The sequence below is a fragment of the Lissotriton vulgaris genome, chromosome 1_1 (genome assembly GCF_964263255.1).
Source record: "Lissotriton vulgaris chromosome 1_1, aLisVul1.2, whole genome shotgun sequence".
Classification (NCBI taxonomy): domain Eukaryota; kingdom Metazoa; phylum Chordata; class Amphibia; order Caudata; family Salamandridae; genus Lissotriton; species Lissotriton vulgaris.
The window spans coordinates 247,723,131-247,733,977 of record NC_141685.1 but is presented as its reverse complement, the minus strand read 5'-3'; the positions used below and the strand labels follow the sequence as shown (position 1 = coordinate 247,733,977).

Genomic DNA, 10,847 nt, shown 5'->3' with positions numbered 1-10,847 from the left:
AGGAGTCTGGTGTCAGCATTTTGAACAACCTGCAGGTTACGTAGCAAGTACCCCAGGATGCCCGCATACAGTGCATTCGCGTAATCCAGGCACGATAAATTTAAAGCACGCACCACTGTTCCTTAGCTGGACCTGGGAGAAAGGGAAGGAATTTTCTCAGGGCTTTCACAGTGCCAAAGCAGGTCCTGACGAGCATGTTAATTTGTGCCACAAAAATCAGTTTTTCCAAGAACCAGATCGCTAAATTTTTAGCACAATTGTTCTCTGCACTCGCACCGAGCAAAAAGGAGGCCTATCGCAAGGCTAGGAACATCTATCATTCGGCCTGTATGAAAGCCAAAGCCTGCTATGTTGCAGATACCATCAATGCGGCCACCAATAGAGCTTGTACGCTTTTTGATACTGTGAAGGAATTGGCCGGGGAAAAATCTATGGCAGCGGCCTGTCCTCTTAATACTCAAAAATGCCAAGATTTGGCCTCTTTTTTTGTTGATAAGATTGAAATTATTATCTCCAATATCAATAAAAACAATACAGTTATGGACGGTCAGGAAGACACTACTCTAGCTAATACAGGAGGACATTGTTTAGAATCTTGGCCCCTCATCACCTTGGACACTCTGAAACCACTACTGAAATCTATCAAATCAGGCTCCCCACGTGACCCAATTCCAATGAGTGTCATAAATCAGATGGATGATTATTCTTTATCAATCATCACGGAGACACTCAATGCATCCATTCAACTTGCTACAGTCCCAGCGGCATGGAAACATGCCATGGTGAGTCCATTGTTAAAAAAGCCCACTGCCGACCCGGAGGTCTTGGCCAATTATCGCCCGATTTCCCTGCTTCCCGCTTTCTCTAAAATCCTCGAGAAACACATTTATGGTGCTCTCACAACATTCACAGAAAACAACTGTTTACTCCACTCCTCTCAGTCCGGAATTAGGGCAGGGTACTCCACAGAAACTGCCCTTCTTGGAGTAACAGAGAAGATCAGGGAACTCTTAGACGATGGCCAAACTGTTGCACTCATTTGCTGGACTTAAGTGCGGCCTTCGATACCATTTCTCACTCCAGACTAATAGCCAGGCTGGGGGAAAATGGTATCGGTGGCGCAGCGCTGGAATGGATAAGGCCATATCTGTCCCATCGCACCTTCCAGATTTCTTCCTCCCAGGCCTGTTCTGACACATTTAACTCCCCCCATGGTGTGCCACAGGGCTCAATTTTGAGTCCGCTGTTTTTTAATCTTTATCTCCGTCCACTTGCCGATCTAGCGGAGAGATCCGGTCTTGCCTTAATGACCTACGCAGATGATTCACAGATTATTTTTTCACTTTCAAAGTCTGACCCTCTAGCTCCAACTGTGCTCAATCAAGGTCTTCAGGAAATCTTCAGCTGGATGTCAAACAACCAGCTGAAGCTTAATGGGGAGAAAACGGAGATCCTCCTACTAGGAAAGAATAAGGACCTCTGGAGTGCCCTCCACTGGCCACCGTCTTTGGGCACTCTTCCTACACCAGCTACCCAGGTCAGAAACCTTGGGGTCTCCATTGACAACTCACTATCCATGAAGCAGCAGGCCAATAAAGTGGCGGGCATTTGTTTTACCATCCTTAAATGGTTGCGTAAAATCTTATGGATGCTGCCTCCTGCCACTGAGAAGACCATAGTCAATGTTCTTATTACATCTCGGCTTGACTACGGTAACATCCTCTACCTGGGCTCAAACCAAGCAGTGTTAAGACGACTCCAACTCGTCCAAAATTCCGCTGCTAGGTTGCTGTGCAAAATCCCCAGAACAGCAAGGATCTCAAAGCACCTCAGGGACCTGCATTGCCTCAGGGTGGAGAACCGAGTTAGGTTCAAAGCCCTGAGCTACATGTTTAAAATTAAAGCCGGCACCGCTCCCAAATATTTACAAGATCTTGCCAGTCCCTACCTTCCTAAACGCAGCCTGCGATCTTTAACTGCAGCGAACTTTGCAGTGCCCAGGTTCAAATTGGCTAGAATTGGAGGAAGATCCTTTTCTTATTTGGGGCCTACCCTTTGGAATTCTCTTCCCCCCATATCCGCAAGGAAGAACATTTCTCCAGCTTCAGGAAAAGCATTAAGACCTGGCTTTTTGACAAATAACTGTCAGTTTGTCCTCCACTCTTCAAAGGTGCAGCTCAGTATCACAGTCTCGGCGCCGGGAAACCCTTTGTGGGTATCTGTGCGCCTTACAAATGTAAAAAATAAAAATAAATAAATAAATAAGCCTGGAGGCCACAGCTTAGCTCTGAAGTCGGACAGAAAAGTTCCATACAACAGAACCTCGGACTTCCCTTCATTGCAATTCAGCTGGGCCTGGGCCAGCCAATGGAAGACAGAGGCAAGGCAATGTTGTGCCGCCTGGACCAAATCACCCTGCCTTCCCCAAAAGAATAACAGCTGGGTATCATCGGCGTAAGCCATCAACTTAGCCCCCAATGATTCCACCAGAAAAAACAGCGGGGTAACATAGATGTTGAATAACAGGGGACTAAGGGATGAATCCTGCCGGACACCAGTAACCAGCTGCTGACGCTCCGAGGCACAGGGAGGGGCCAGACCTGCTGCGTGCGGGCTTCCAGGAAGGACCTAATCCAACCCCAGACAGAACCAGAGACGCCGATCTCCGAGAGGCGATTTATAAGCAGAGCATCCAGCACTGTGTCAAATGCCGCCGAGAGGTTAAGCATAACTAATGCAGCCCTCCCGCCGGCATCCAAACACTCTCTTATAGCCTCTGCCACTTCTACCAAAGTAGATTCCGTACTGTAGGCTATCCTGAAGCCAGATTATGCTGGATGCAGCAGCCCAAATGCCTCAACATAGTTGGTAAGCTGGTTGGTGACTACTTTCTCGCATACCTCGGCTAAACTAGGCGACAGCGAGATAGGCCTATAATTCCCGGGTATTGCAGGATCCAGCACCGGCTTCTTGAGAAGAGGGAGAATCAGGGCCTGCTTCCATGACATAGGGAATGTTGCCTCACTGAGGGACATATTAATAATTCAGTGAACTTCCGGACTAATAATGTCAACGGCTGCAGCAAGGAGTCTGGCTGCACAAGGGTCCTTAGGGAATCCAGACTTCAAAGCTTTGATGATTTTTAAGGAGAGCCTAAGACCTTCGTGTGGAGTGCCCGGTGATCGTGCACCTGAAGCTCAAGGAAGTCTCAGCGACGCTGTGTGCATGTGCCCTGTGGCAGCCTGAGATCTCCATAATCGTAGCAGCCTGGACCGGCAGCCCCGGAGGAACTGAGCCGCCGGCCCGATCCCGCAATTCCTAATTCACAAGGATTGCATTGGATGTCCAGCCGCTGGACGAGAAGAGTAGAGTGAGTTTGTGCCCCCCAGGTAACGTGTGTCGACTCTGGGGACGGGGTGCGGGTTCGGAGGGAGACTCTCTCGGCCTCTCTCTCATTCCGGCAGCGCAAGCCTCTGCTTCGGCTCGTATCGCAGCCCGTATTGCCAAGGGAATAGCAGTACAGGACTCGGAGTGCGAAGCTGTACTTTTTGATTTCACCTTACCTGTGTTGGGGCGACTGTTGAGAGGCTGACAGTAAGTCAGAAGGAGTGGCGGTGAGACCACCTAAGGCACAGAGATCTGTGCCTGAGTGTATTACGCCTTATTCCATTTGTGCATAACCGAGTACCTGACTGTCATATTACACATTGCATCATTTATGCATAACGGAGTACCTGATTGGTGTATGATGCATGGCATTATTTATGCATAACAAACTGCCAGATTTTTGCATTACGCATTGCATTCTTTTTACATTGGAGTGTCTGATTGTTGCTTTACGCATTACATTATTTTTACATTGCAAAAGTGCCCGATTCTAGTATTACGAACTGTATAACATGATATTAGGATTACAGGAGAATGTTTAGAAATGCTCATTAATACTGCCAGATCTTACAAGGGCTGGCTGGCCTAACAACCGGCCAGGAGAGATAGTACACATATTCATATGTTGGATTTATATTGTGTGGTCTTATTGTATATTTTTTTATTTAAAATGTATCCCTATTTTCATAAAACTCGTGTGGAGTCTATTTGTGGTGTCATCATTGGGTTGCTGTGAGCGTGGTTGCAAATACTTTACACATTTGCCTTGAAGATAAGCCTGGCTGCTCGTGCCAAGCTACCAAGGGGGTGAGCGGGGCAATCTCAGAAGGGGACCTGCTTTTACCTGGCGTGGAACCGCGGGTCCCTATTTAGCCTAAGGTACCTACCTCAGCCAACCAGGGATCCGGGGTCTAACAACAGCTGGTAAACTTTAAAACAAATCACCTTGGAAGTAGTTTTTTTTATTTTTACAAGCGCATCTATATTTCTTTCCAGAATTCTCTGTTTATTGTCAGTCTGACTCACATGTGTATGGAGTTTGCACATCGGTGATGTGCACACCTTGTACTCCTTTAAGTGAATTGAGCTGTGTCTTTTCCAACACAACTGGTAGTAGATTTTCTCATAAGGCAATTCCTACGTGCAGACAGGCATTTTATTGGGTAGTGATTTCTGGGGCAGAAACTCAACCACGCACGGCCACCCAATGGATCAAGTTCTCACACCACCTTCCTTTTTGCTATCACCCGGTACTCCTCCTATTAATTGTCAGCAGTGGTAGGAGTCATTTGATGCTTATCTTGAGGCGATAGATGGGGACACGTTCCTTTCTAAGAAGAAGAAAGCCTTACTTGGGTACAAGTTGAATTCTGAAGGGAGAAGTATTTTGAAGACTTTGCCCCCGGAGCTAATGAGCACTCATGTAAGTGGGGGTGATAATGGCGATTCCTTAATTATAGACGACTATGCTTCAGTAATCAAAACACTAGACAAAAGGTTCAACCCAAAGAAAAGTACAGTACTGGAGCATCACACATTTTTGCGACGCGCACAGATTCCCGGCGAATCCATCAATGATTTCGTAGCCACACTCAGAACCCTAGCTGTCACCTGCAATTATAGAGAATTCAGGAATGAGATAATCCGTGATCAGTTAATTGAATGTACCTGCAATAGAAAGATTCAGGAAAAACTCTTATCTTCTGAAGATCCAGACTTGGAAATTGCTCACACTGTAGCCAGAACCATTGAGCATTCTCAGTTTTGTATGAAAGAGATGAGTGGAACAGTGCCATCTAATGATGTTAAGATGGTTATCGCGAAATACAACAGCAAACTTGTGAAGGGAACCAATGCAAGCGCACCTCGCATCTCTACACCTGCACCTGGTTTATCCAAACCCAAGTTTGAGAAGCCTGATCTCTCTTGTTTCCGTGTGGGGGCAAATCTCACCTGGGGAATTCTAAGATTTGTTTTGCTGTAACCCAAACTTGTTTCAAGTGCAGCAAGAAAGGGCAATTTAGAATTCAAAGGAGATTTTGCTGGGGGAACAGTATACATTGTGAAAGATGGTGCAAATGTATTGGGATGGGAGTAGCAGGGTGAGCTCAGGATCATTCAGGGTCCCAATCATCCTGATAAGGTTTTATCGAAACATGAAGCCGGACAATTCTACTGTAGTTTTTCCCCTGCCACCCATGTGCATGCAGTCTCCGTGGGACGGTTATCCGATGATGACTGGATCCAAAGGTATCCTGAAATTTTTTGTGGTGAGCTGGGAAAACTGAAGGGTTTTCAGCACTGCATTGTTCTTAAGGAAGGAGACAATGCTATTGCACACAAGGTGCACAAGGTACCGTTGAGTTTACGTGGTAAACTCAAGCGCAGAACTTGAGTGATTGTGCACCATTGTGTAATTGAGCCCATTCAGGCGTCCAAATGGCTGGCTCCCATTGTTTTGGCGCGCAAGGAGGACAAATCGCTCAGAATGTGTGTGGACTTGCGCGACCTTAATGCTTGCATATGGGTGGACCACCAACCACTGCCCAACATCAACGAGATGCTGACAACCTTAAAGGGTGCCAAGTACTTTTCTCACTCTATATCTCTCCCGTTTACCATCAGGTGGAATTGTTTAAGGATCCTAGACACCTCACATCCTTTTTGACACCCAAAGGTGTGTTTCTTTATATACGCATGTTGTTTGGAGAGGCGTCGATGTCTGCAGGGTTCCAGCGCCTTATGGGGAATCTATTTAAGGGCACTGCAGGAGTCGTGTTTTTCTATGACGACATCCTTATTCATGGCAAAACTGTGTTAGAGCACGATACCAGAGTCAAGCAAGTGTTGGAGATTCTCAGGTTGAGTGGGTTAATGCTGGGGAACTACAAGTGCAAATTGTTTCAAGAAGATGTAGACTATCTGGGACACCACATTTCAGGCAGGTGGGGTGAACCCAAGGAAAGCATTTAGGTGCCATCCAAAATGCACATGTACCACAAAATAAAGTCCAAGCTTCGTTCATTTCTTGGGCTGGTTTAATATTGCACAACATTTGTGGCCAACTTCTCTGACAGGACTGTGTGTTTGTGTGAGCTCCTGAATAAGAATGTTAGCTGTGTGTGGACTGACCAGTGTGGTCGTGATTTTAAGCTCATTAAAGAGGCAATGGTACAAGCACACCCCCTCAAGTTATTTAATATCAATGATCGTTGCATTGTTACCACAGATGCCAGTAATGTGGGGTTAGGGGCTGTTCTAATGCAGAAGAGATGTGATAATAGGGAGGAGACCATTGCCTTTGCCTCTAGAGCACTTTGGGGGACAGAAAACACTTACTCCATGATCAAAAAGGAGGCCCTATCCTTGTGGTGGGGTGTACAGTATTTCCAATTTTTTTTGTGGGGGAACGAATTTGTTCTGCGTATCGACCACAAACCACTGGTGGATCTTTTTACCACCAAGGGTGGTGGCAGGGCACCTCCATGTATAGCCAAGTGACAATACAGACTGAATGAGTTTAACTATTGCCTGGAGTATGTGCAGGATGTCAAGAATCACGTGGCCGATTGTCTGTCCAGGTTACCCCTCATGGAGGTTGCTGTTGACACTGTGGGTGAGGACCTGGAACTGGTGTGTGCTGTTGGTGCGGTAGCTGACACTGTTGAAGGTGCTCTCTGAACTCGATTTGAAGTTGGCTGCATCCGAGGATGTTGAGATCACTAGGATGATAGATTACGTAGTTCACGCTGGCCCAACAACATGAATTTGGCTCCTGAGCTGATTCCCTTCAAAAGAGTATGCAATGAATTGTCCCTTGTGAATGGAATTTTGGGGAGGGGTTGGGGTTATTGGTTGTGCCTGTGACCATGTGCAAGAAAGCTTTGGTTCTGGCCCACAAAGGTCACCCCTGGATACGTTCCATTAGGCGCAGGGTTAGAGAGGACTTCTGGTGGCTGGGTGTAGATAGGTCCATCGAACATTGTGTTCGTCAGTGTGGTGCTTGTGTTTTGAGTGATAAAACCCAGGTAACCTACCCTTCTCCTGTTAATCCCATTGCAGTAAAAAACTCACCTTGGTGCAAGCTGGCTTTTGATGGGGCTGGTCCTTATGGTGTGATGGGGAATTCACTGAAGTATGCTTTGGTGTTGCTTGATTATATGTCTAAATGGCCTGAGGTGAGGTTTTTGGATACAGTCAATTCTGCAGCCATCATCAACTTCTTTAAGTATTTTTTTTTTGGGAGGGGTTCCCCGAAGAGTTAGTGACTGACAACGGCACACATTTGGTGTCTGTGGAGATGCAGGAATTGCTAAGGGAGCATGGCATCAAGCCTATTCTCACTTCCCATCATCACAGCATCAATGTTCTTGTTGAGCTCTTTAACCGCGTTATAAAGGATCATCTAAAATTGGCCTTGATCAATAGATTTCACTGGAAGGTGGCGATCGCTGACATGTTGTGGGCGATGAGAACCACTCCCCACGCGAGTACTGGCATGTCTCCTTTCACCTTGCTAAGGGGTTGGGTAGCGGGTTCCAAGCTGAATAAAGACTGGATGTCAAGAAAAGAGGTTGATCCGCTGAAGGTGGGCAGGGTGGCTGATGTCAGAGCTGGTGCTCAATCCAAGTATGCGTCTGAATGTGTCAGGGCATCCTCGTGTGTGCAGGGGACTGTGTGAGGGTGAAGAAACCTGTCCTGTTTCGCAAAGTATCCTCTGAGTTTTCTGCTCCTGTTAGAGTGAGGGAGGTAAGACACCATGTGGTTGTATTGAAGAATGGTAAAATCTGGAACAAATGTGCTGTCTCTGTGGTACTGGAGTCGGAAGCTGCGCATGTAAGAGGAAAATGTAGGATCCATACCCCTTGCACGGATGTGCCTGCTGTGGTGGGGGGGTCAGAGTGTACTCGTTCCTGACAGGGGAGTTGTTCCCGGGATTGCTCCCCTACAACAAGGGCTGCTCCCGCCAGATTCCAGGACTATGTCAGGTGTTGAATTTCGCACTACATGTTTTGTCAACCTTGTCAACTTTGCAATTGATGTTGGCTGCTTGTTTTGTCTTTTGCCACTTTTGTTAGATATATCTTTGTTACTTTGTTGTTTGCCATGTGAAGGAAGAGGGGGGTGTTGGGATCTTATGCAGTCCCTGCATTCTTATCTATGCGTTCCCTGCGTGATGTGGTTTTGGCATTCGCTGCTGGGGAGCTGGAAGACTGGATGGAAATAAAGGAGACTAGAAAACGTACCTGCACGTCGTCTTCTTTACAGGTCTCTATCGGGCTCTGTTTTTTGCCCTGGCACAGGCAGTCTGTTTTTTCCCGACTGCAGTGACAGCAGGCACATGATGTGCGCTGCTCACACTGCTCACTTCTCACTAGTGGAGAAGTTACGGCATGACGTCATGCCAGGTGAGCGTTGTAGGGGAAGGGAAATCCTTTAAAGAGAGTCATTTTCTATCTGGATTCACCTTATCTTCTTGAAAGTCAGGAGCAGCAACATTGTCGTGGTGTCACAGGGATTAAGTGGAAGCTTTTTCAATATTATATACAAGCCCTAGTTGCTGCTGATTTATCTTATGCAACTAAATACCATCGACAAAACCAGTAGTCCTGACGCGTCGTAGGCATGGAGTTCCTTGTTATATTATATTTCTGGATGCAATGACAGAAACAGCAAAATACAAGTCGGGCGGCACACGTTGCTAAGAACAGATTTTTTGCTCAAGCGTTTTTAGTCCATGCCCTTAGTTACATTGGCGTCGCCCCATTGAGAGACGCCCCGTTTTTTTTATCCCACTTAAAGCCCTGACTGACGCAATGTGTGATCCTCTCCTCCAATAATCTGTGAAGAGCTGTGTGTGATGGGTGTTTCCTTTCTCTTTGTAGTTTTGAATAAAAGGAAGCAGGTATTTGCTAACAGCAGATTATCTGAACCAGGAGACCCTGCCATGGAGGTCCGTCTGTCCTCAGGGAGTCTCGGGCTGGTTTAAGGTGGGTATAGGCTACAATATCAATAAAACAGATAGCATTGCACTGAGTATGAACAACACATATGTCACGTTGCAAACCAGTGCTATCAGCTGGCTCGTTGGTCTAGGGGTATGATTCTCGCTTAGGGTGCGAGAGGTCCCGGGTTCAAATCCCGGACGAGCCCTCTTTTTCTTCTTACAAAGTCATATTTCAATAAATGGACACTTTAAAAAGTGGTGAATCACAAAACAAGGGTTTTGAAACATCCTTGGCTGGTTTTGCATTTCATTCCAGAACCTGCCACACTCAAAGCAAGAATGGGAGCCCTGGACCACCGAGCCAGCTGCGGAAACAGCTGGAGGAGGGGGCGGGGCGGTAACAGCGACCCCGCCACATCAGCAGCCGGGAGGGATATTTTGCATGTTACAGGGGATGCAAAACTTTCACGGACGCCACTGTCTGGGGAACAGCAGGGTGAGCCGTGGCCGTGCACACGAGTGTGAGACACTGGGAAGTGTGAGACACAAGCAGCGGGGCTGCGACCCCACCTAGCTACAGGGGGCGGGGCTCTGAGAAGGGCCTTAGTTGTATTTGTAATGATCCCGTTGTTTCTGTACACAGTGAAGTTAGAAGGACGGTCACTGCCATCGTCCGTTCTGATTGGTGCAGCCTGAGAAGCGGGAATTCTGGGGCTCTTTAAATGTCCCGTGCATTTTCTTTGGCTCAATAATTCGGATGGACGCGTTTAAAGCGCCTTGGATCTGATTGGCGCATTCTGTGGCACAGTCAACCTGGCGGATGGGGTCGTTAGTGTCAGAGGTGTATTTCAAAGGCTTATTCTCGGGCACAGTCATTGTGATGTGTATTTTTAGGGGTACAATAACGACCCCAGGCACCCTTCGTAGTGATAGCCTGTAGCTGTGGTTGTGATGGGCGTATTCTGGGCACCAGGACCCTGCTCTGTATATTCTGTGCCAGGCTCCTGGCACTGGGAAGAAAGAGGCGCAGGCACTAACCAGTCTAAGAGGGGGCAGAGGGTACATGAGACCTGTGAACCTGGAATTCTTTAGTCCCATGTCAGAAACGCACTTCGCCGAAATAGCTCAGTTGGGAGAGCGTTAGACTGAAGATCTAAAGGTCCCTGGTTCGATCCCGGGTTTCGGCAGATGCCTTTTATTGACAAAAAAAATAATCCATAGCACGCTTAAGAAACAAGAAAACTAAAACATCATAGACTCTTTATTCTTCTGTCCTTCCTTCTCCTCATTTTCATTATTTATACGTTTCTTACAATGATACATCATTCCGGTACAATCCCTCTGTGAGTCTCACACCTTGTGCACAGTGTGTGATGGGGCTCTCACACTGCAGGCACAATCACACGGTGAGTTGATCCCTCAGTGCCTCAGAGTGAATCCCACTGATTGCGGGTGAGCCTCACACCCAGGGCCCAATCACGCTCAATGACCTTGGACCCCACGTATTGTGACG

The 10,847-nt window shown here is 47.2% G+C and overlaps 2 non-coding genes across 2 annotated transcripts; both read left to right on the top strand.

The window, feature by feature from the left end:
- Window positions 1-9,468: 9,468 nt before the first annotated feature.
- On the top strand, window positions 9,469-9,540 carry TRNAP-AGG (transfer RNA proline (anticodon AGG)). The gene has a single exon. It is a non-coding gene; the product is annotated as a tRNA-Pro (tRNA).
- A 908-nt stretch (window positions 9,541-10,448) lies between these two features.
- Window positions 10,449-10,521, top strand: TRNAF-GAA (transfer RNA phenylalanine (anticodon GAA)). Its single transcript has one exon. It is a non-coding gene; the product is annotated as a tRNA-Phe (tRNA).
- Window positions 10,522-10,847: the final 326 nt, after the last annotated feature.